At 40.4% G+C, this 26,917-nt stretch overlaps 1 protein-coding gene across 4 annotated transcripts in view; it reads right to left on the reverse strand.

Annotated features, from left to right (window-relative positions):
* CELF2 (CUGBP Elav-like family member 2) overlaps positions 1–26,917 on the reverse strand; it is a 955,758-nt gene that overhangs the window by 677,358 nt on the left and 251,483 nt on the right. For 2 of the 4 annotated variants that reach the window (XM_072749564.1, XM_072749563.1), the window contains one exon: positions 6,177–6,237. The exons of the other annotated variants lie outside the window; for them this stretch is intronic. The gene's annotated coding sequence lies outside the window, so the exon portion shown is untranslated. The remainder of the gene's footprint in view (positions 1–6,176; positions 6,238–26,917) is intronic. 4 annotated transcript variants of the gene reach the window in all.

Raw genomic sequence — 26,917 nt, forward strand, 5'->3', positions numbered from 1 at the left:
TTGTAAGACCCAAGTCGAATGCTGTTTGAGAGGTCAGGTCTCATTTGCTTTTATCTCATGCTGGTCTTTTCCCCTGCTGCCAATTCAAGCCGGATAGAGTTTTAAATCTTCCCTTAAAGAACACCCATTAAAGATGATGAAATAGTCTGGCTTTCAGATCCATTCAGCCCCTCAAGCTTTAAGATGACATAACAGAGGCATCAGCACTGTCTAATTTTGTCTTTGGAGCTAATTAAGTATCCTGTGGGATGCACTGAGTCCAGGATGTTATTTTGTGGAGAGTAATGGACAGTCACTAAGGATGAATGATTTTAGGTCCCCAGGCCAGTATTAATCTGGTTGTCTCAAGGTAAACACATACGGTATTCAAAAATGCTCTTTCATTTACCTCAAACAGCTATGTTAATCTGAAAAAAAATCCCCAAACCAAGTATCTTTTGGGTAATTTCATGGACTTCCAGGATGTAACTAAGCTTATAACAAACGCTTTTCCTTTTTCAAGTGATATTTAGATCTTTCCTTTATTGCTGTCCAAGAAAACGGGAGTCTTGTGTCGCTTTGAAATGCCTGGCCTCTTACTCTCAACGATCTGGGACAAGCAGTCGTCCCTAATTGAAGAGGAGTTGTCACTAGTTTTAAAGCATTCCAGCTTTTTTCACCTCTTGCCTGGTGTCTCACATCCGAAGAAGAAAATTTACCTAATGGTCTTATTCTGCAATTAACGGAGAAGCAATTATTAATCCCACCCTGTTTCTTCACAATGTTTTCCTTTTGATACCTTTCATGTTTCGGGGGCTTCGATTCAGGACGAATGGAAAACACCTGCTGCTTTTCAGAACGGGATCCCACCTGTGCTGGGCTTCCAGATCTATCAAAGAGTAAGCCTGTAATTTCAATACTTGTAGTTTGAACCTACGAGTTACAAATGGAAGTCACAATTCCTTTGGCAGGCGTTTTGTTAGGCTGTCAGGTAGCTCATTTTGCTGCTGTTTCCTATTTTTAACATTCCCTTTACATAAATAAAATGTAACACTGTGAAAAATGAAACACCTGAACAAAACACACGATGAGGTGCACCAGAGAGCACTCGCAGCATTAGTCATTTCAAGCAGTGGGTTGACGCATGATCTTCGCTGAATATTTCGGTGTTAGAAGCATTACTAAGGTTATAAACTGAGTAAGGAAATAAAATTGCTCTTGGTCAAGGATCACCTTTTAGCATTAAATAGCTTTTGAATATTTATGGGGAGCATGTAATACCATACTGGTGTTTAAAGATGATCTCAGTAATTTTTCTTTGGTTTCTCCTTTGATTAGAACTGTGGGATTTGAGGTTGGCTGGCCGGCTCAGTCGGTAGAGCATGCAACTCTTGATAGAGAGGTCATGAGTTCAAGCCCCACGCTGAGCATAGAGCTTACTTAAAAAACAAAAAAAAACAAACACGGAATTTCAGGTCTAGAAAGAACTTTGGAATAAGGTGCGGATAGCCATCCCCTAGTTTACACAGTTGATTCTTAACAGAGCCCCCTCTAAAACCCTGATCTGTTTTCTTCTGGTCTTGACATCCTTCTACGAAGCTGTGCATCTCCAGATACCTGAAGAACCACACTTTTCTAGTCAGTATCATAGTTAACCCATCCCAATTTTATCAAATAAATTCTGATTTGAGTGTTCTAATTTTACTCTAGTGAATTCAGAAAGCTTCAAGGTACAGCTCAAAAAGGACTCAATAAAATTTACCTCACAAAATCTCAGTTGATTGGAACATGTTACAGGGAACCAAGTTTGTGGATTTGAACGCCACAAAATGCTGGCTAATTTTCTCTTGTGTGACCATAATAGATACCTCTAACTTGTGAAAACATGTGCCCTCAGCCCGGAGAGTGACCCTGGTGCCTGCTTCTGCTCAATTTATCATCAGTAAATCACGTCCAATCCTAAGCTCATTCTCAACTCACCATGGGTCAGTCGCACAGTGGTGAACATTCATGCTCAAAAAAAATTGCCTGTAGTTTCAGGACTGGGACTAAAACTTAGAACTTTTATTCTCCGTCCAGTGGATTTTCCATCACAGTCTAACTCCTTCCAAGGAGTGAAACTAGCCAAGTCCCCTCAGTCACATTTCTCTCAAACACAGATATCTCAGGGATGCAGATCTATCATTGGTTGTGCCTTCACTTACAGAACCCAGCACCACCAGTGGATGCACAAAGCCCCTTTATTTACCTCTGAAACCAAGGCTCTGTCTGCTTAGCTTAAAAGGGAGACAAGGGTTGGGACAAAGAGGAATGGGAGGGGAACGGGAAGTAGCGCTGAGCACAACAAAACACCAGTGCTCTCCAGCTCTGAGTCACATGCTGGGTTGTAAAATGACTTATAGCCCTGAAAATGTTGGCGGAACACTCAGCATAGATCATGCATTTCAGGCACATGATACAAATGCTTTTTGGCTCATGATTACAGGCTAGCAATTTCCAAGGCACTAGTGCTGTTCCAAATAATTCGTTGTATTCACTTTCTGTACAAAGTCCCTTGGACTGATTAAAAGACCTTCCAAAAGCATGCTCACACTTGCTCTATGACTTTGCTATTTCTCACATGGCCGAGGTGACCCCGTGCTCTCTGTACACGGTTTTATAGAACATTTGTGTGAACACACACACTCTCCCCTTTCCTGGACACTTCTCAGAGGAAGCATGCTTGCACAATGTGGTCAAATTGGCCAGGGCGCCAATGCTTGAAGCTGATTTCATGTTGGACAATGTGGTAAACCACAGGATCAACCATGCATTCTGATTTAACCAACAAACCAGCCAAAAGAGTAATCACATTAGGGGCGATTCAGCTCTAAAGCAAGAGCTTTTTCTCAAACTTGTGGAAAACCTGAAGTTTCATTCTGTAGTTGGAATTCTGTGTTTCTACTTGTAATAATATTTTTAGGAAGACAGTAATGGAATAGTGATGTAAAATATACATACACAAAGGACAGACATCAAGAATGATTCCATTTTGGGGGCGCCTGTGTGGCTCCGTTGGTTCAACGTCTGCCTTAGGCTCAGGTTATGATCTCAGGGTCCAGGGATCAAGCCCCGCTCTGGGCTCCCCACTCAGCAGGGGTGTACTTCCCTCTCTCCATTTCCATCTCCCTTTTCCCTCCCCACTCGAGTACATGCACTCTCTCTCTCTCACTCTCTCAAATGAAGTCTTAAAAAAAAAGAATATTTCCATTTTTACTTAGTATTTTCACTGGTACTTACTAATTTGAACAAAATACTTGTACTAACCATGAAGACATTAGACGTGTTTTTTTTTTTACTGTTTTATCCATTATCTGTGCTCATACCTGATAGGCTGCTGGCTAGAACAGGTGGGTAATTTTAGCCAAATCTCCTGGAGTGGCTCTTTGTAGAAAGAACAGCAGACTAATGTCAATACATCTTTTTCCCTATGCACTTATGTTTGTTCTTCAGCCTACTCACCATAATTTATATAATGATGCAGTGAATTATTATTTCTGCTACCACTGCCATTATGAAGAATCTTAGAGGTCATTTTACACTGTCTATTGGAGGTAAACCTACTGAAGCTAATAATTTCAACAGTTTTTATCTTTAGCCTTTGTGGCCATCAAACTTCTTTTTGACTAGAACAATCGATTCGTTAATTCCTAGTGAACCACAGCCCAAATACTAAATATACAGGGTCTTAAGTGAATTTGTTTTACGTATGAGAGTTAGCTCTTCTTTGTGGATTTTCTAAACAGCGTTTCAATCATATTCTTTTCTGAAGCCCTCCCATTTTTATCATTTATATCATGAAGAATTTATTCACCTTGTAAGTTAAAGGTTTTTTTTTTCAAAGGGTGACTTTCTTCTTTCCTTTTCTTTTTTTGGAGAAAGTATCCCAGACATTATTTCCTTTCTTTGTGTGCCTTTAGGTCGTTAGAGATCTGACCACTTTCTGTAGTAGCACCAAGGACATAGAGGTTTATTAGCAGACTAATAGACAAGAGTCATTTATTTTATTCAGAGAATGGATTTGTTTACAGTAAAATATTCCAAGTTTTCATTAAAGTTAGTGGTTCCATTCTAGTGATAAGATGAATGATGTAGTCTACTTTTGTGATAATTGGCTCCCTCTCCTCCCCACTCTCCCAAAATAAGAAGAGTTTAGATGGAAATGCTTCCCAGGAGGCAGAAGACAGTGGCCCCAAGGTAAAAGCAATTTAAGCTTTCATCTCAGGCTCGCTCCCTTAGCTGTTCATTCATTTTGTGGCTTGAATGGAGAATGCGTTGCCTGGATTTGCAAAATATATGGAAAATAATTCTACCTCCAGTTCATTGTCCTCTTGGCTATTTTTCTCATTTTGAAGCTGCATGGAACTATTCTGGGCCTTCCCACTACACTTAACATTGCTTTAAAACAGATTTAAGTCTCCCTACAAGACTGAATTTCCAATTCTCCATCCAACAGAGCAGCGCGCTATTAAAGATCTACCAGGTGTTTCAATATGCACACATTTATCTGACTCTTCCTTTAGTTAGAAATAATAGAAAATGAAATCAGAGATTTATGGGTACAGCGTGAGTTGATGAAAATACTGGTATGAAGGCAGTTTTATGACTACTTGGGCAAAGATACAAATGAGATCCAAAATATTTTTAAATGTAAATGTATATTCCCTCTTTGGATACCTCTTTGATATGCATGGTTTCGTATTTTGGAGACAACTGCAAATCCCCCAAAACCACATCAGTTAGGAAAAGACAGGAAGAGTGATCTGTGAGTTACTGTTTATGGTTTGTTAATTTTGTGGCTCATGTGTGGCAAGTTGTTGAAAGCAAAAAACCAGGTCCCTGTTGCCATCACTGATACTGTTGTGATGCTTGCCTAGTTTTTATAAATAGATGTGTGCTCACCAAGTGTCAATGAATCAAAAAAATAGCTGAAAATCATGGTGGGAAATAAAATTCTCTTATCTCCCTCCAGCTTTGGGGGACCTTACGGCCCAAATAAAATAGATTAGTTTTTTGAAATCTCATCATAAAACCCAAAGTTTGGTATACAGTAGACCCTCAGCAAAAATTTGCAAAATGGACATGAATTTACTTAATTATAAAGGATTTTCAAGTCATAGTATATCTGCTGCTTTTGGTTTATCCAGATAATTAGTAGTTAGGTGCAACCATGTGCCTAAACATGTGATTGTTTTGTTTTGGGGCAGGGGTCAGCAGACATAAGTAAGATGGTGTACCGTATTTAAGGAGCCCAGACTTGAGGCCAGGGTCCAGAGGTTTTGTAAAACTGTATAAGGTCAGCAAAGCCTGGAGAAGTTCAGGGAAAACCCAAGCACAAAACCCATCACGGTGGATGCAGTGCCACTCCCAGGAATCCAGAAATCCATTGCTTAAATCACACTGCTATCGAGGGAGCACAAATCTAGGAGCTAAGTTTGTTTTTTGTTTGTGAGAGGGAATAGAGCACAGATGGGCCATTCCGTAGATTTACAATGCAGCCAATTAGACATTTAAAAGGTTAGAGACAGAATGTTTTGAAGAGAAATCAACTGTGGTTTAAATGTGCCTCATTTCGGTACGGGCTCTCCTGGCTCGAAGCTCAGGGAGCAGTCTGTTTCTCACTTACCCAGGTATCTGTTTTTGTGCAGTGCAGATTTGGGCTATTGCAGGATCTTTATGAGTCCTGATGAAGTCCTCTCACCTCAACTGGAGATGCATCACAATTCTTACACCATTTAACTCTTCCTCACCTCTGCTTTGCAGGGGGGATCCCCAACCCTGCTCTCCCTGCCAATGCAACAATGACTTGGGTGACTTTCTCTCTGTTCTCCTTCATTCCCCCTTGGAACATCATTTTTGAGATTTGAGTGGAAGCATTATGGAAGGTCTGGGACTATCTTTCATAGGATTTCAGCAGGGAAATCCAAACCCCATCTGGTTGTGAAGAATAGAGAGGAAAGGGAGTTCTAAAAGGTAGGTTGTTGGCTGAACATTTTGTAGCCAACAGATCATTTGCTGTCCTTCCCCATTTCTCATCATCTGGCTGCTGCTCTGGCCTCTTTAAGACCTATTCCTTCTCCCCGACAACATCTTCCCAGACCTGTCTAATCCTGGAGCCAGACTTTCTGGACTTTCTGGATCTGAACCCTCGGACCTACCCGTTCCTGGCTGTGTGATCTTGGGCAGTTACTTCACTTCTCTGTGCTTCTGTTTGCTTATCTGGAAAATAAGCAAATATAAGGGAGTAATAATAGTATCTATTTCTCAGGGTTGTGCAAGATTGAAATGAGTGACTGTATACAGAGTGCTTAAAATGACACATAGTGCATCCCACCAGTTTGCTCTTGCTAGTTTATTCACCGGACCATGATTTTCAGCTATTTATCGAAATTCCCATCAAATCCTTTGAGAAGAAGAATCGACGTCTAAAATCTCTGTTCAGGTTTTTCTCCCTCCCTTGTTTTATGTGTCAAATAAATACATTGGTTCTTCTCCCTCTCAGACTATTAGGATTGTCTCCTTTTTCACTATCCATCATCTGAACGAAGGCTTTTCTCAAAGGTCTGCACCCAGATTTCATGCCTCCTCCTCAACTTGGGGATTTTATTTGTTTCCATGGCTACAAATATCACCATCATGCCAGCAACTTCCACGTCTCGGTTTTTATCCAAATTATCTCTTTTAGAAATATTATAAGCAAAAAAAAAAATCCTTTCAATCCTTTCAATTAAAAGAACACAAAGTGGAATGGCAATTGCACATGTTAGGAACAGTGCCCGGGTCTTCGGAACGACTTCAGAGATACACCAGGCTCCCAGGAAGAAGCGTTAAAAATAGATTTTGGTAATTGACTCCCTATGAATGCCAATTGAGAACATAACTTTTAAATGAAGGCTTACTATGCAAAATCCTGTATCTTCACATCATAAACCAGTTTCCTCTGCCCTCGCAACCCCCTCTTGGGCTGAAAGACTTAGTCTGCATTTTCCTGATGATAGAGTTGCCAGTGTTCATGAGCCCCCACCACATTAGCTGGTAAAAACTGTTTAGGATTTAATAGCGTTTTTAGGCAGGAGGTCAGCATTAAGGTATTCAAGTAAGAGGGACAGAAAATAAACAATAAAGATAGCAGAAAAAAAATTAAAAACATGTCACAGGTGGGTTTGGCAGCAAAGGGCATAGTGATAATCTTGTCACCCTTTCCAGGCATGTTTTCCATCCCTCCCCCCCACTTCGCATGCCTTACCAGCCTCAAAGCTAATGCTTCTCCTGCTGTCAACATCCTATAGTTTTATAGACTTGATGGGCACACTTCGTATCAACCAAGATTCAGAAACAGAATAAATCCTTTACAGTCTATTGCTGGTAAACCTAAAGATGGATTGCTAATAGTTATTGAGGACATATTCTGAGCTGAGCATGGTACTAAGTGCTTTTAATGTATCTTCCTCATTTAATCTCAGTAATGCCGGAGGGATAGACTACTTTTATCTCCATTTTATAGGTAAGGAACTTGAATCTCAGGGAAGTTAAGAGCCTGTGACAAGCTCTGGTCACAGTTTATAAGAGGTGGAGCCAAAACTCAAATCTTCGTCAAAAGCCATTGTTCTGAATGACTTCTTTATGTTGTTGCCTCAGTCTGTTGGGGCTGCTCTGGCAAAAATACCATAGACCGAGCATCTTATGAACAACAGAATTTTTTTTGCTAGTAGTTCTGGAGGCTAGAAGTTCAAGATTAGCGTACTGGCATAGTCAGGTTCTGCTGAGGGTCCTCTTCTGGACTGCAGATGACCAATTTCTCTGTAAGCTCACACAGAAGGGTTGAGCTAGCTCTCTGGGGCCTCTATCATAAGGGCACTAAGCCTACCAGTAAGTAGGGCTGTTCTCTCAGGACCTACTCCCTTCTCAATGGCGGTCCCTCCTCATACACTGGGGGTTAGGATTTCAACATAATGCATTCTAGGGTTACACAAATATTCAGACCATAGCAGCTTTATTCCAATTTATATTAGTTAATGGTTTTCATCAATACCTTGCAAACCAGGCCCCAAAAATGAGCATAAGGAGGGAAGAGAAGCAAAATGCTGAATTCTGCACAAATTAGCCCCCCCAGACCTTGATTTTCAAAAATTGCCAAAAGTTGTCAAGATCCCACAGATTACTCAGAATGCCTATGTTCTTCAGGGTCAGTGAGTTCTTCATCTAAACGGTGTGCTCTGAATATCCATACGCATTTACGATAGTTTACCAGGTAGGGACACCCCCACCACAGTATGCATGTAACTGGAACGAGGTGGCCTCTGAGCAGCATGCCATCAAGTCGGAGACCGGGGCCCCCTTCTCTATACCCCAACAACATGAGTGAGGCATTTGCTGCAGTACTTCTGTTTCACGTTTTGATATTAATTATCACAGTTGTCCAACAAGAGTCATTGTCTTTGTGCATAACCCATTGTCAAGTCCCTGAAGAACTATGGGAAAAGTAAAAAATAAAATAAAATAAATAAAAATAAAAGGCTCCTTGAAAGAATGATGACTGACATAAATCTATAAAGGACCTTTTCTGAGGAAGGGCTGAGGCTACATGTCATAAATATGTTCATATTTTATTCATGCCTATCTGAGGTTCCAGAACACAATCTTTGGCCACATCAATATCTCATACTAAATACTCAGGTGGAATATATGATTCAAAATTAAGTGCTCTGGAAATGTTCCATTCATTAGGATCCCTACTCTCTCTGGACTCATGGTTTCTATCAGCTTAAGAGAAAGCATTATTTGAAATGCTTTTTTAGTCCAGGCACCAAGGGGTTCCCTCTTAACTAGAAAGCACTATTTTGATAAATGATATCCCATCTGCACAAAAAAGGTAGTCTCCCTAGACTAGATTCATTAGAATTAAGGGCTCATGCCTGGATTTTATTGAGAAGTAATATTTATGTGTTAATCTTGGACACCATTTTCCTCTGGAACGCACTGGGGAATATTTAAAAGAAGATGTTTAATTGGACAAATGTGTTGCTTTATCTATAGTCAAGTGTCAGGGTCATTAGAACAAGCACTTGAAAAAGATTGGAAAACGTTGCACATTGTGGTAGAAGAGGCCTAAGGATCAGGGCACTTGAAATGTGATTTTTGCTAATGTTGCTGCACTTCATTGCATTCATTTATCCAATCTTACCATTAACTTGGAATCAACTACAAGGATTTTTTAGAGGACTGTGTATCACACACTGGTCCTTTAAAGTTAATTATAATTACTATGTAATATCAAAAGGTTATTACACAGAATGTTCTCTTGGTCATTAGAGTTGATTTGGTCTATGTCACATTTGTGCCCGCCTGGGAAGGATTTAGAAATGTGGTTTATCATCATTAGTGAACAAGCCCAAAGCTTTGAGTACTCATTGCGCAGCTAGTGGTGTTTACTTTCTACCATATTTTGGCATATGAGATAAAAAGAAGTGACCTTGCTGAGGCTTATTTTAAAACATTCCCATTGTTCAGAATGGTATTTCCAAATGTACCACCATTCAGAGTTCAACGTGGATGATTACAAGTTGCTGAATTTAGGCAAATTCTCTGACTCATTGGGTCCCTCATGGTCTTAGATCAAAACATCTATCTCCTTCTCAAATTTAAATTACTAGAGACATGTCTCTTTCTATCTTGGATTAACACACTCTAACTCAGAGTTAATTTGCGGGTGGAAAGGGGCTTAAGTTGTACTGATGTCTGAGAAGAGTCGGTCTGGTGCATGAACTTGGAGGAACAGTTGTATTTTCTCATGGGCTGAGGAGGAGGGGACACCAGTGGGAGGGATCCAAGAGAAGTTAGGGAGCTGGGATCACAGTGAGGCCAAAACCCCTCATCTCCGAGTCCCTGGCCCCCTCCACATCTTTCAGTGCTGAATTTCATCTCAGAGAGGAAAAATGGGAAATCCTCAAGGGGAGGAATTTGAAAGGACGACGGAGACCATGGCTTTTCTGTCCTCTGAGAACCAGGTAAAGAATAAGCTAATGGAAGGCACGTAAGTGGAGGTGCTGAGCAGGAGCCCGGACCTGGGCACATCAATCAAGCTATTTGAAGCAAGAATTGGTGAAGTGGCTGATGGGACTAAAGCCCCATCCTCTATGTTTCTATTTGTTCCATAATACAGAACTGTCTGATGCTAGTGGGACACCTACGCTTTTTGCAGTAGCAACTGGGTCTCCTGCACAGATTGTTGCCCACCCACCACAGTGAAGCAGACCCAAGCCTCACGCACACAATGTTCCCTGAAAGGACACTGAGCCACATGTACAAATCAAAGACAAAGGCAGAGAGTGGGTGGGCTGCCCTGGAACGATAATCTAAACCCAGGAAAGTGAAAACTAAGTTTCTTAAATGCCTGTTTCAAAGCAAACTTTACATGAAGACTTAAATTTGGTCGTTTTAGGGGTTTTATTTATTTTTATTTTAATTTTTTTAGCAGGTAGAAGTCAGAATTCCTTTCCAAATTCCCAAATTCCTTGCTTCTTCACTCAGCTTGATCCTTTTAGCCTCAGTACCTATCCCACCAAAATGGAGCAATACAATGGTTTTTCACAAACTACTTTGAGCAAGTCATTATCAAATCTCTCGATCATTCCAGCTAACATCATGGTGGAATTGTGCATTCCTTGTATACCCTTGTCTTGACCTGGTTCCTGCACCACTCTTGAGAATGAGGACTCAGTTACCCGCTGATTTTTACACCCCCTTCTACTCCCTTTCTATGTCTATGGTGTTAGCTTTGGGTCCTCAGATCTTTAGACTTTCCACGGATAGTCTTTAAAAGGCTTATGCAAGTCCCAAGGTCTTATGGAAAAGTGTGTGTAAATGTGAATTTTCATGGTAAGATAGTTTATGGTTTTCATCCGTTCAAGAACTAATGACCTAGTAGTTAAGTACTTTAGGACCCCTTGTCCTAAACTAGCATGTTTGGGAACACTCCTGTCTGCGCTAAGTGCAAGGGTAGAGGCTCCAGCTACTTCCACTATGCTGCTTGGGGGGCAGTCCTCCATCTGTCCAAGCGGGGACAAGCACCCAGCTCACCTTCTCTGGCCTGAAAGACTTTATGGCAGGGGAGAGATAGACTGGCCCCAGAGTTCTGAGAATTAAGGGTTGAGAGAATTCCTAAAAGAACTGAGTTGGTACCTTATATTCTTCCAGTAGAAATTCTGCAGTTCTTATCAAGCAAATCTATGTCTTTCTTTCCTTCTTGCCTGGTGATCCTCGATCCTCATCATTTAATTGGGGATCTGCAGTACCTTTGTTTAGACCAGTCTTGCATTGCTGTCCCTAGCTAGAGAAGGCAAAGTCCTGTCCCCTTCCCCCCAGGTTTTTGTTTTCCTCTCTGGTTGGCCATTTTTGTTCTTCTCTGCTTCCAGACATTTCTCTCAGCTCAGCCCCTTCCAATGGAGACCCTTGATGGGATGACAAGGTGAGAACAGACTTGTCTTCCAGGGAAAGGGCAATTAAATAACATTGACCAAGACAAGGACTTTTAGCCACTTATATTTGCTTACTAGAGTCTATTAACCTCTAAAAATACAATCCTTTGAAATTCTCATGCACGGTTGGTGGGATTGTGAATTAATGCGGCCACTACAGAAAACAGAATGGAGGTTCCTCAAAAAATTAAAAATAGAGCTACCCTATGATTCAGCAGTTTCACTTATGGGAATACACCTGAAAGAAATGAAAAGACTTTGCCAAAGAAATATTAACACCCCCATGTTCACTGCAGCATTAATCACAATAGTCAAGGCATGGAAACAAGCTAAGGTCCACTTAGACAAATGGATAAAGAAGTCATGGTATATATATATATATATATATACACATATACATATTTATATAAAATATATATAATGTATATATAATATGCAGTAGAATATTATTTAGCCATAAAAATAAGGAAATCCTGCCATTTGTGGCAACATGGATGGACCATGAGGGCATTATGCTAAGGGGCATAAATCAGAGAAAGACAAATACTCTATCACCTCACTTACATGTGGAATTCAATATCAACAACAATAACCAAACTCATAGAAAAAAAGAGATCAGATCTGAGGTTACCAGAGGCGGGAGGTGGGAGCAGGGGAATTGGAGGAAGGTGGTCAAAAGATACGAACTTTCAGTTATAAGATCCATAGGTGGGGATGGAATGTACAACATCATCAGTAAGGCTAACACTGCTATATTGCTATATTTAAAAATCATCAAAAGGGTAGATCCTAAGTGTTCTCTTCACAAGAAAGAAACCAAATTCTCTTTCTTTCTTTATGAGATGATGGATGTTCACCAAACTGGCTGTGGAAATTATTTTGCAGTATATGTAAGTCAAGTCACAATGCTACACTGCTTAAACTTACAGTGTTGTGGGACACCTGGGTTCTCAGTAGTTGAGCATCTGCCTTTGGCTCAGGGTGTGATCCCGGGGTCCTGGGATCCAGTCCCGCAGCGGGATCCCTACAGGGAGCCTGCTTGCCCCTCTGTGTCTCTTCCACCCTCTCTGTGTCTCTCATGAATAAACAAACAAAAGTTTACAGTCTTATATATCAATTATATTTCAATAAAACTAGGGGAAAAAATGAAACCTTTTGCCTGAAAGTGTAATTAAATTTACAGTTAAGAGCTTTTTTCCACATAATATAATCTCATGGCCAGGCACAGTTAGGCTTGAACTTCAACTCACAGTCTGTCTGATGGGTGCCTATAAGCCTAGATCCTCATTGGTATCTCAAACTGCCCTAAAAAAACTCATTATTTTTCCTTTAAATAAGTTTTTCCTCCTATCACAACTGTGTCAGAAGCAAACAGTTTACCCAGTAACCTAAGCAAGAAAATCTAGAAATTTCTCTTGAGTTTTCTTTTCCTTAGAGTTCCACATGCGATCAGTTTCCTTCATCCTCCAACGTTAACCCCCAAATACTTCTCAAACTTCTCTTCTCTGCCACAGCTACTAGTGCTCATTTCAGACTTTTGTCATCTCTCTCCTGAACTTCTATGTCTGGGTCCTAATTTCTCTCTCAGATCCATAATAACAATAAAGTAATCATGGCTAATGCTTAATGGGTGCTTATCACAAGCTCTAGGCTATCTAGGCTTTAGATGCTTTAGCTCATGTTAATCCTCACCGTAACCTTATGTGCTAGGCATCTAGTGTTACCTCCACTTGACAGATGGGAAAACTGAGGATTCTAGAGGTCAAGGAACTTGCACCAAGAAATATATTTAGAATGTGGTATGGTCAATATGCAAATCCAAGTCCTCCTGTCTTTACAGAGTGAGTTTTTATCACTAAGTCACTAATTTCTCTGAACTCATGGTTGCCTGGATAGTTCTCTTAAAATATAAACTTTAATTTATTGTTTAAATGCCTTAAATGGTCACTTATTTCTTTAGCATGTTATTCAAGGCCCTCTATTATCTGTAGCTCTTGTGGCAGATTGTTAAGAATCCCAGCCTGCAACATATCCCACTTCCCTCTAGCCATGCCCTTGATGGACCTCTCCCACACTGACTATGGGCCTGGCCAGTGGGACACCAGCAAGTGTGAATGCAAGTGAAGTCCTGAAAAATGCTTTCATGTGGTGCTTGCATTCTGAGAAGCTCCTAACTCTGGGAATGCTTTGGCCTTCATGGAAAGAATCCAAAGCTAACGGCCTCCAAGATGAGAGACCACATGAAGTCATCTCAGTCATTCGAGGTGAGGCCTCAGGTGTGTAAGAAAGTCTGTATTAGAATATCCATCTCTGACCAAGTTGGCCCAGACTGAAAAGAAACTCCCAGATGACCCAAAGGGTCATAAGTAAATAAAATGGTGGTTACGTTAAGCCAGCTTTTGGGGTGGTTTGCTTGGGGGTGATTTGGAGTCATGAATAAATAAAATGGTGGTTACGTTAAGCTAGCTTTTGGGGTGGTTTGTTTGGGGGTGGTTTGTTACCCAAAAAAAGCCAGCTGACACAGCTGCCTAATTTTCCATCTTCGTTTCTCATTTCTTGGCTGCCATTCATTATCCAACAATGGCATTCTTCTTGTTGGTCTGTGATTCTCGCCTCTTTGCCTTTGCTCATGGTGAGCACTCAATTGGGAATTCACTTCTTCTCAGCTTGGTTAACTTTGACTCATCCTTTACTACTTAGTTTAGATTTCATCTCCTTGTTCCTTCCTTGATGCTTCTCTTCCCACCCTTCCCTGTGGGTTAGGTAGGTACCTCTTCCCACTATTTTCAAAACTCCCTATCACCACACTTTCAAACAATTTTATAATGGCCTGTTTATGGATCTATTCCCCTGCTAGAGCTGGAGTTTTTGAAGACATAGTCTTGCTTTGTTCTCTCTTCTCCATCCCCTCAACATCTAGCGGAGTGGCTGACACTCAGTAGCAGCCAATAAAACCTGTTGAATGAATGAATGAATGAATGAATGAATGAATGACAGAAGGAATAAAGAAAGTCAGGAGGTAGTCTGTAGCTAGCTGGGGAAAGACTCCAAGTCAAAGGTGTTGTTTGTGTTGACTCTCTTTAATTCAACTATTATGTATCTTCATCCTATCTCAAGAAAGCATGAACTTGGCAAAACAACCCAGATGAACTTTAGGCAAAGAGGTTTGTGAGTGGCCAGTAGAACAGATACCTCAAAGACGTCAACTGTGCAGTTTGGACGATGGTGCAGAAGAGTGGAAGGTAGCTAAATGAAATGCACAGAAAGTAGGTCTGAGGTAGATTATTGAACTTGTTCAAGTGTTCAGAATGGAAATCTGAATCCATTTTCTAATAGGTTTCCTTTAACTAGATAGAGAAGAGAAAGAGATTTTTTTCTTTCCTTTATCCCAAACTGCCTAGCGCCATCATAAAACTCACCCTGAGACAGAGTTGATAAACTGACAGATAGTATCAAATGTCAGCCAGGGCTTCGTCTCCATCCCGAGGCTCTTGGGAACAGCATTTGAACAGATTGTTCCTGCCAGAGTATCTCATTATTTTAAGCAAATTGAATTTCTCATTGACTATGTTGAAAGGTTGTACGCTAGTTATAATTACCGGTTTTACTTAATTTCCTTTTATAAATAGGTCGGTACTCTGTACTTGAAAGTAGTATGTTGATTACTGATTTTTTTTTTCCTTTTGGCCTCAGGGACTATTTAGAGCAGAAACTGCTGACTGAGTGAATTTAATGAAACAAATACATGTCCAATTACAAGAGGGTGTATGTGTGAGAGCATACGCAGGCATACAGGTAGCAAACACACACCAAGGCAAAATCATAAGGGTGACAACTGAGTGCAGAGGAGGCTTTGTGTTCAAGTGCTGGCTTAGGTGCTTTGGAACTGCTGGTGAGGGAAGCTGCCCAGGGAGGGGGAGCTGAGAGGCTGGAAAAGGCACCCTCACTCCCCCATAGCTTTATCTTCTCTACTTGAATTGCCTCTGATTTCTACTTACATCACCCCTGCATCCTGATGAAAGTCAGCTTCCTAAAAATGTACAAACATGTTGTCTGTAAAGGGGATGATCAAACGGTCAGTTCATTAAAAATGCATTTTTTTTTGTTTTCCTTAATTATGAAAGTGATGCATTTTGGGGGGGATGGGGACAGAACATTCAGAAAATGAAATCTACAGGAGAAAAACAATAAAAATTACCTGTAATCTCACCACCTGGAGACAACCACTCAGAGTTTCACATTTTTTCCTTCAAATTTCTATTTCTATGTACATACGTAAGTACTCACGCACAACTTTGTGTCTTTTTTTCATTAATATTAATATCTTGAAAGCATATCCCCATGTTCTATGCCTTTGTAAATGTAAATTTTAATGATTACATATTGTTCCATAGTGTGGATAGACTGTAATATCTCTAACCATTCCATTATTATTATTAAATGTTTCATTTATTTATAATCCCTGATATTATAAATAGCACACTATTGAACACTTTGCATATCTTTCACTATTTTCTTTAGGTAACTTAAAGAAATAAAATTTATGTATTAGGGAGTTTGAGCTGCTGAATGTCTTTTTTTTTTTGAGAGAGAGAGAGAGAGGAAGAGAGAGAGAGTATGCACACATACATGAGGAGAGGAGGGGCAGAGGGAGAGAGAGAGAAAGAGAGAGAGAATCCTCAAGCAGACACACTGCTGAGCAAAGAGCGTGATATAGGGCTTGACCTCACAATCCTGAGATCATGACCGGAGCCAAAATCAAGAGTCAAACACTTAACCACTTAACCAGCTGAGTCACCCAGGCAACCTCAAGCTCTTCCACCTCTTAATATAAAAGCTAATATTGCTTTTTAAGAAATCTTGTATCAGTTTATATTAAATGGTACATAAGGCTGCATGTTTCACCGTACTCCTGAACACAAGGAATTAAATATTCTAAAATATTACCAATGTGATATGAAAAACTTTATCTTATTGTTTTAATGTGCATTTAAAAATTTTTTGAGAAAGATTTTATATATTTATTCACGAGAGACACACAGAGAGAAGCAGAGACATAGACAGAGAGCCTGATGTGGGACTCGATCCCAGGACCCCGGGATCACGACCTGAGCCAAAGGCAGATGTTCAACTGCTGAGTGGCCAGGTGCCCCTAATGTGCATTTCTTTTGCTCTTAGTAGGGACAAACAATTTTATTTGTCTACTATAGCAATTTAACTTGCATTTTGCTCTGGAAGAGAATAGGGTTTGAATGAATGGAACACAGACAAACAAGGCAAGAAAAGAAAGAGATGCCCAGAGCCTAGATGCAGGTGCGTAAAGGAATCAGCTAAGGAACCTAGGAAGATTCTGACCTACCTGCTTATAAAGAGGCCAGGTACTGGCACTTTCTAAGAGCTGTGCAGGGAGCTCGAACATGGAACTAGGGGTGAGACAGGGCTTTATCAGGAAGAGTGAGCCTGTGTGGGTGGCCAGGGTGGACTCTAAGGGAGGGTGACAGTGGGACATGAAGGCACCAGGCTCCTTCCTGCAGGGCTGCTGGTGGTAACAGGCCAAGGAAGTTGCCAAACAAGAATCCGAGATAAAACAGGCTACCACATTGTACCTTTCCTTGTACCACTGAGTCTCGATTTGGGGCTGATAAAGCTGCCTTTTATTGTGTAACTTTCTCTCCACTTGGAGCTGATAATTCAGTTTGTGAATTGTTCTGGTCCCTGGTTTCTTCTCGCTCCAGGGTGAGTTTAGACACTTCTTTGCTCATAAGTACCTTTGTGAAGTGCTACAAGTAATGGCTAGCATGAGGGTTGGAGATTATCTGTGGATCCCAAATAACCAATTTTTTCTCAACCCCTGGTGCCACAAAAAATAACAAATTAACTTTTAGAAGCTTTTTCTCCACTTTCCCCTGCCTCAAATTGAGATGGGTTATAGGAAGGTGTGGGGTGTGTGTGTGTGTGTGTGTGTGTGTGTGTGTGTGTTTCTGGTGTGTCTCATTTTGAGTGAAAGAGTGGCTTTATGGTCCTGGAGGACTACCAACATCCAGTAGGGCAGCCTCATATGTGCTCACCTCTGTGGGGATGGGGGAAAGCTTCCCAGGCTGCCCGTGAAGACATTACACTCAGCTGCCTCTGACTTCCTGAAAGCTGCCCTGTCACAGGTTGGCCACCTCAATCATAGCACTTTTAAGATCCTAAGGACACTGCTCCTGGCATCTGAGGGAGCTCTAAAACCTTAGCCAGTGTTTTAGAGGTGGCCTGATGCACAGAGAATATAAACTCTGAGTCAGGAAAGCTGGTTCGTAGTCCTGCCTTCTGCCACCAATAGGCCAAATAACCTTTGAGGAGTCACCTCATCTCTCTGGGTCTAATGTTTTTCTCACGTGAACAATGAAGACAGTGACTCTCATCCTCTAGTGTGCTGGAAAGGACACATTCTGACCCTCAGCTGGGCTGGGCACTAGCTCATGGCCTGGAGTGGTCACTGGTCCTCAAGGAGCCTTACTTTCTCATATTCTATTATATGGGCTGGCACCCACCAAGCACAAATGGTAGAAAGGTGTAGGGATACCATAAGTGAATGTGGGTAAAGGCATGAGGGAAGTGCGAATTAAGGAATGTCATACTACCGGGGAGAGTAAATTGGCATTTCAGTGTAAATTGGCATTTCTTCTAATATGAGAATCCACACCTCTAATATGAGGTGGCGGGGGTGTGTGTGTGCTGCAGAATCAGGTGAGCAAAGCCTAGAATACTTTGAGGACAGCCAGAGGGTTCGAGGTTCCATGAATGGGTTTTGAAGTAAGATTGTTCTCCTTTTAAACTCATGACCTCTTGATAAAAATACATCTCCTGTGCTTCCTTAATGCTGTTTGAAATGTCAAAAGATATGTACCATCAAGACTAAACTGAAATCATCTATAACCCCTCAAAGAGCTGCTGTTGTTATCTCACCTTCCCCACTGCTTTATTGGGCATCACTGCTCCAAGGTAAGCTCTAGGATGACAGCAATAGTTTCCCTCCACGCTTTCGGGTATCCCAGGATGGTGTGGTGGTGCATCTGGACCAAGCTTAAAGTCACAGAAAGCCAGAGCTGTGAGGTTCATTTGAGGTTTGGAGCAGTTAGCGGCAAGGCACAGGGTCCCCATGTCTGCCAGGCCATTAGGGACCAGATTGGAGCCAGGGTCATTTATCTCATTGTCCTGCCCTTTCCTTTGGATGAAAAGCTCTCAACATTGAGGCAATATCCCTCCTGCGACTCAAAGTTCCAGTAGCAATCCTCAGGAGGCTCCAGGGGGTCTCAAGGCTCCCCTGGATTTGGAGGAATGAATGAGTCACTGGGGCAGCTACCAACCCACAAAGAGACTGCCAGTTGTAAAACACTCACAATTTCAGGCCTGCTGGCCCACTTGGTAGAAATATTGTAATATTTCATTTAATATTTCATTTAATATGTAATCTGTTAGAAAGGGGCCATGTCTTTATCTCTGACAATTAACATTTTCTATTAGGGAAAAAATAAGAGTGGAATCTGCACTGTTCTTTCCCTTTCTTCCTCCTCAGGCTGAGTGAGGGTTGGTTCACATGTGCTTGGGGTGGGACATCTTGTAAACTTTCTCATACCTGCAAATATCTATTTATAAGCTGCCCAGGGGTCTTCCCCCAGCAAGCCCAGGAAGCCAGAAGCTAGTTTCCCATATCAGCTAAGCCCTCATTTCTTCTCTTGAATTTAGCTAAGTTGGGTTCTTCTGTAGAAAAATCTCGAGGAGGGAAGGGTAACAAAAGAGGACAAGGCAAAAACTGAGCTAGAAATCTCAGCAAGGCAATACTGTCTCTAAACTGTAGAATTCTGATGCTTTAAGCTCCCTGGAACTTAACTTGAAAAGAGACAAGAAAACATATCCGTAGAATCTACTTACTTTTTCGCTCATTTTTATTTTATTTTGGAATTTACAAAATGATCTCTTTTGCACATAAGTCAAAATAATTTGGAAGGTTTTCTAAATCTCTAATTGAGTAACCAGGACTCACTGTCCAACATCCAAGTGCTTTTTTTTGTCTGGTAAGGGTTCCATGGACTCTGCTTCATTGTCCTAAGAGTGATCCCAAATTCAAACACTTTTCAGGTTAGGCAGGGACAAACATAACTGAAATGAGTGAAGCAAGTTAATTATAAGACAATAAGATGGTGAGGCCGGAGCAAAGATAGTGTGCATGTCCTGTTTATATGTATCACAGTGAATTTTTAATCCAACCCATGCAGGCCAGGCCACACAAAACAAGCACTTTGCCCAAAGTGGGGCCTGTTGCCTTCTCATTCTCCTCGGTGATGTGAACTCCCTTTCCTTCCCCTTTCCCTTCCTCCCTCTAAGCAGCATGATGACAAAGTGGTTATGAACACGGATGCTAGAACACCAACTATTAACATCTTTGTGCCATGGTTTTATTCATCCCTTAAAGGCAGATGCGAAGAATTAACAAGGCTATTGAGTGCCTAGGTCACTTCCAGGTACACATAAAACATTATATAGCTGTTTTCTTTTATTATTCATTCAATATCCATTTGTAATTATTCAGGCACCTCTTATGGCCCTGGTGTTGTACTGTCCAGACTGGAAGCTATATCAATGGATCAGATAGGAATCCTTTGCTTGATGGAAGGAGGGGCATGAAGAATTAATATGTTTTGCCTTTTAAGTGCTAAGTATGTTATGAGCTTTTCAAACATTATCATTTTAGTCTTCAAAGGAGTTTATGAGATAGGTTTCATTACCCCTAGTTTTTAGTGAGGCAGGGGAACAGATCTCCTCAAGATGACATGGCCATGAATGGTGGGGCTCATGTTTGAATCCTCCCCTCCAAAGTTTGTGGGTTTCAGAGCTCTTACAGGGTCTAAAAGCAGAGTAAGTGATGCTCATGTGGCCACACTTGTGTTAACCATTCATCCTGGTGCCCTTCCTCATCTAGCCTTAGACTTGGCCTTGCTATTCTTCTTACAAGGTTCCAGGCTCCACCACTGGTCACCTATAGTTGTCATGAGAGCAGGAAACTATTTCCCATCCTGGCAATGTTCTAGGCTGCCTCAAGGGAAAATTTTGACCAGTCTTACAACATAAAGAAATGGCCTTGAGTAAATAGGAAAGGCCACAGCCCATCTCTGGTTCTGCTTACATTTTGCATTTTATCTGCATGATCCAGAATAGAAACCTGTTTCTTCCCAAGGTCTCCTGCTTATACCCTGCATGGGTATATTTCAATCATAGACATTTAGAACAGGAAGGGACCATAAAAACACTTGAGTTCACTAGCTGCCATATATAATCCACTGGGTTCCTTTGGGTATAATGAAAACCACTATAGAGGAACTTTGAATTATGTGTGTGTGTATATATATATATATATATATATATATATATATATATATATATATATTATACTATCCAAATGGCATATCTGATAAAGGGTTAGTATCCAAAATCTATAAAGAACTCATCAGGCTCAAAAAAAAAAAAAAAAAAAAAAAGAACTCATCAGGCTCAACACCCAAACCCCCAAATAATTCAGTTAAGAAATGGGCAGGGGCGCCTGGGTGACTCAGTTGGTTAAGCATCTGACTCTTGATTTCAGCTTAGGTCATGATCTCAGGGTCATGAAATCAAGCCCTGCATTGGGCTCCATGCTGGGCATGGAGCCAGCTTAAGATTCTCTCTCTCTCTCTCTCTCTCTCTCTCTCTTTCTCTCTGCCCTTCTTTCTAAGAAAGAAAGAAAAGAGAAAAGAGCAGAAGACATGAATAGATATTTTTTCAAAGAAGTCGTACAGATGACTAACAGATACATAAAAAGAAGCTCAACATCACTCAATATCAGGGAAATACAAATCAAAACTACAATGAGATATCACCTCACACCTATCAGAATGGCTAAAATTAACAACACAGACCATAGCAGGTGTTGGGAGGATGCAGAGAAAGGGGAAACCTACTTATACTGTTGGTGGACATGCAAACTGGTATAGCCACTCTGGAGAACAGTATGGAGGTTCTTCAAAAAGTTAAAAAATAGAACCACTCTATAATCCAGCAATTGCACTACTAGGTATTTACCCAAAGGATACAAAAACACTGATTTGAAGGGACACATGCACACTGATGTTTACAGTAGCATTATCAACAATAGCCAAACTATGGAAAGAGCCCAAATGCCCATAGACTGATGAATGGATAAAGAAAAGGGGTACATACACACACACACACACACACACACAGGAATATTACTCAGCCATAAAAAAAAATGAAATCTTGCTATTTGCCATGATGTGGATGGAGCTACAGTATATTCTGCTAAGAGAAGTAAATCGGTCAGAGAAAGACAAATACCATATGATTTCACTCATATGTGGAATTTAAGAAATGAAATAGATGAACATGGGGGAACAAAAGACAGAGGAATCATAAAACAGACCCTTAACTATAAAGAACAAACAGGGCTTCTGGAGGGGAGGTGATTGGGGGATGGGTGATGGGTATTAAGGAGGATACTTGCGATGAGCACTGGATGTTGTATGTGAGTGATGAATCACAAAATTCTACTTCTGAAACATTATACATTATATGTTAGCTAACTATAATTTAAATAAGAACATAAAATATGTATGTATGAGTATATATTATATAGATTCATGGGCTTCACTCTTTGCAAATTCTGACTTAGTAGTGCTGGAGTGAGGCCCAGGAATCCGTATTTTAATAAATTCTAATGCATAGACAGATTAGGAATCCCTGATCAAGCTGGACCTCTTAATTTCAAAGAAAAAGAAATTATGTTATTTTCTCAAGTTACACAGCTAGTTAATATCAATTAGATTAGGATTCAACACTGCTGACTTCCAATTGAATAGGTTTCCAGCTACATTGTGTAGTTTCTAAAAGAGGGTATTGACCAGGTCTTTGGGACGAATAACTTCCTAATTTTCGACTGACGTTAAATTGTAGGATTTGACTGTTAGTTTAAGGGCTGGGAGCATTGCTTAAATTCAATACATGCAGAAGAACACAAACACAAACATGTTGATGTCACCTGGGCAACACACTTATGTAGATTTCCCTTGGCCTGAATTGTAGCAATCTCAGAGGGAGTGAACCATGGCCTTTTGTTATCCCAGGATATTTCAGAGAAAAAAGAAATAAAAAAGATTTTAAAAATAGATGGTAACTAGATTTTAAGAATAGAAAACCTATTTTCCCTGTTACAAGGTTATGGTCCCAAGGGAGAGATGGAATAAGTGTAAAGCATGCCTATTTCAAGAAAAGATTAAATACAGACAGACCTGCCTCAGAGTTGTTAGAGGGAAAACATTTGCAGTGGAAAAGCTTAAAAGCACGTCTTATTTTTATTAGCATCCACTTCTTTTCTGAAAGGCTAATTGTAAAATTTATAGAGCTAATTATCTCTCTAGATTAATATTTATGAACACACAATAGCAAATGTGAGTTCCAAGTGTTGTATTAAGCATTGGCTTTTCTCCCTTCACACATACAAGCAAACAGCAGATAGCTCAAGGTGATGTTAATATTCTCTCTACAATGTATGTAAACAGTCATGCCAAATTTTTCTTCCCAATTGCTGCAAATTGGTATTTACCCAGCAACTGCAAACTATTTTTAACAGTTAATACTCCTGAAATGTATGGGGACCTTTCTGCAATATGAAGGAGAGCTTGCAAAATCAATTGCATAAAGGCTCCCCTAATCAAACACCAAGGAGCAAGACTCCTCTTTATTGACTCCTTTTAACCACATTTTATTCTTATAAGAGACAGGAAAGATAATCAAAAGCACTTTGTTGTTCTTCCTGCACTTGGAATATGGAACTAATGGTTCCTTCATTTTCAGAAATGGGAGAACAAGGTTAAACATTGCCAAAAAAAAAAAAAAAAAAAAACCTACCCCACACTGCACTTTCAAATAAATCCAAGTGTGCTTACTCCAGCACACCTAGCTGAACTCCCAATTTTTATGAGTAAATCTAAGCTAGTTCTACTATCCATATAAAATGTGAAATTTACATGACCCAGGGTAAAGAAAGATGTAGAGAGGATAGGACAGGGACACAATGAAAGCCAAGCTTGATGACAAATGAGTGGCCTTGGGCCAATTCTGAAAGTCTGTGCTTTATTGTTTCTGTCTATAGACTGAGAGGTGTTTTGCTGTATCAGGAATTCCCAATCAGGGATTTGTGGCTTGGAAAGGGGGCAGTGGATGAGCTTTAGGGATTTTCTAACTCTCCTACCCAAAACCTCATAGAAATGTATCATATAAATCAGTATATGCCTATTACTGGCTGTGAATACCCACTGCTTTCAATAATTCTCAGAGGACTCCAGAAACTCAGAAAGGTTATGAGCTATTGCACAAGATGACGTCCAAGATCCCTTCCTATTATAATTTTCTTCAATTTTTGCTGCATCTTTGCTCTAGTCTCCAGTTGCTTCAATTGCACAGTCTGACTTTTAGTGCAAACTTATTTCTCTCTAAGCTTCCTTCTTCTAAGACTTTAAAACTGTGCTGTTCAACATGGCAGCCTCTAGCCACACAGGGATATTGAAATTTAAATTAGTTAAAAAAAAGAAATTTAAATTAGTTAAAGTGAACTAAACTTAAAAATTCAGCCACTTAGTCACATCAGTCACATTTGAAATGCTCAATAGGCTCACGTGGCTTGTGGTTTCTGTACTGGACAACATGGATATGGAACATCTCCATCATTGCAGAAAGTTCTGTTTAATAGTGCTTCTTTAAGACAGTGATTTCTAAGCTGTCATTCTTAGAATCTACATTTTTAATGAACTCCCCGGGTGATTCTGATGCAGTGTCTGCACATCATGCTTGGAGAAACAGCACTAAGGCTAACACACAGAAGAGGACTGGAAGACATATTGATCTTTTGTTTCTGGGTCTGTGATGATTGCCCCACTGATCAGTCTCTATTACCAACATCCTACTTCAGAGCCTAAGGTGAGTCAGTAGCAGTAGACTCCTACAGTCTTGGAGTTGGATGGAACCTTTAAGCTTGTCTAGTCCAAACACCCATTTGTTGTTTGAATCCTCTCTAGATGACCTTCCATCAAGCACTCATGGGATATGTACTCGAATAAGAACAATGATGGAGGAACACACATTTCAAGGTGGTACATCTGACCTGATCAAAGCCCCAACAACTTACTAGTCTGCCTTTACATGGAATTCTGTCCCAGTAGCTTCCCCTCATTGGTCAGAGCTGTCTCTGGTCAGAGCTCAATCTTGACTTTGGCATTTAAAGCTGATGCCAGTCCATCCCTCTTCTCCAGGTGTCATGCTCTATGAATATATTCTATAGAAGGAAGGGGATTTTGGAAAAGAGAAATTTGGGGTGATCTGCCTTGGGTGTGTTAGGAGAGAATCTTGTCTCTGGTTTTTCCCCAGCAGCCACGACTTGGACTTTATTGGGAGAAGGAATGGCTTCATTTAGAGCAATAGGGAAGCAACTTTAGGCCTCAAGAACCCACAAATTTTTGCATCTGAATGATTTTAAAGTTTTGGGGCACACAAGGATCATATCTTTGGCAGAGAAAGAGTTTTCACCAACAATGGTGGTCCTGAAGTACAACTCTCATGCTGCTCATAAGCAATGGAGAGAGAGCAGGAAACTACAGAAGGGAACAAATAGTAAGTATTTAGAAAATAGCCTGAGGACATACAGGCATAAACAGGGATGAGTCTGAGGGGTGGGGCCAAACCTTGCAGTTATAAAAGTGGGAAGGGGTAGATAAATAAAATCACTTACACCCTCAGCCTGGTGTTTTAGAGACACTCAGGTTATGTATATCTTTGCACTACAAGACCTCATATTTGAAGACAGCTTTTATTATCCCCCTAAATCCTCTCTTCTTTAGGTTAAGGTCTGTATTACTCTTCAGTCTTTCTTTATTCTATGTGGTCTTGGGATTTTTCATTATCCTCTGAACATATAGCTTGTCTAACTCCTCTTAAATTGAGAATCCAGGACTGACTGTTGGATTCCAGATATGGCTTGATCACCCTTGCATAAGAAAGAAACGATCACCTCCTTCTTTCCAAATCCTATGCTTCTATTAACACAAATCACCACCACTTTTTGTTGAAGGCCAAAGATGACAGAATATAGAAGCTCATGACCCGCTGGTCCATGATATTTTTATTTATTTTACTTTGTTTTCTAAGATTTTAATGACCTTGGGGAAATATCATGATATACACAGTTCTGCCCTATCATCTAGATTAGCTAGCAGAGCTAGGAGTGTGATTAAGGGTTCAAAGCCTATTGATTGTTTGAAAGTCTAAGAGAGAATATACACAGTGAGGAAATAAAAAAAACAAATACAATAACATGGTTATTACCTGGGGAAAGGATTAGGAGAGCTGGTTGGTAAAACAATTCTAGAGAATGAAGTTTGTCATTCTATAAAGCAAGAAGCCTGGACTCCATAATCACTTAGTTTCCTCTTCATCTCAATTTATACATTCCATTTTATTTTATTTTTAAAGGTTTTGTTTATTTATTCATGAGACACACATACACACACACAGAGAGAGAGAGAGAGAGAGAGAGAGTTGTAGACAGAGGGAGAAGCAGGCTCCATGCAGGGAGCCCAACATGGGACTTGATCCCTGGACTCCAGGATCATGGCCTGGGCTGAAGACAATGTTAAACTGCTGAGCCACCCAGGGATCCCTAAACATTCCATTAAAAAATATATTTTATTTATTTATTTATTTATTTATTTATTTATTTATTTATTTATGAAAGCATTAGAAAGAGAGTGAGAGAGAGAGAGAGAGAGAGAGAGAGCATGAGCAGGGTGGAGGGGTAGAGGGAAAAGTAGACTTCCTGCTGAGCAGGGAGCCCAATATGGGACTCAATCCCAGGACCCTGGGATCACGACCTCAGCCCAGGGCAGATGCTCAACCAACTAAATCACCCAAGTGCCCTCGATTTATACACATTTCCATGAAAACACATATTGGATCCCAAGAAGTGAACTCAGTCATTAGCAAAAATACTATCAGCCTTTGTAATATCCTGGTAATCTAGGCGTGATTAAAAGCCTCACCAAAGACACATAGCCAAAAGCTATCTAATAATGAGTTCTGTCAATATATTTAAATTTTGAGAAAATATTTAAAATCTTGTAAATGTAACTAGTTACATCAGCTAGTTGTAATATCTTTAGACCCAAGCTGAGATTCAGATGCTCAGGGTAGTGTGTGCAAGAAAACTGTGTCAAGTGGAAATGAAATTTTATTGGAAAGGACCTTTCTAGAGTTGTATAAAGAATTAGGGAAATGTTCACAGGAATCAGTTAATCTTGCTTCTGCAGCTTGAAACATGGGATTCTTTTACCCTTAAC

The sequence above is a fragment of the Vulpes vulpes genome, chromosome 2 (assembly GCF_048418805.1).
Source record: "Vulpes vulpes isolate BD-2025 chromosome 2, VulVul3, whole genome shotgun sequence".
Taxonomy (NCBI): domain Eukaryota; kingdom Metazoa; phylum Chordata; class Mammalia; order Carnivora; family Canidae; genus Vulpes; species Vulpes vulpes.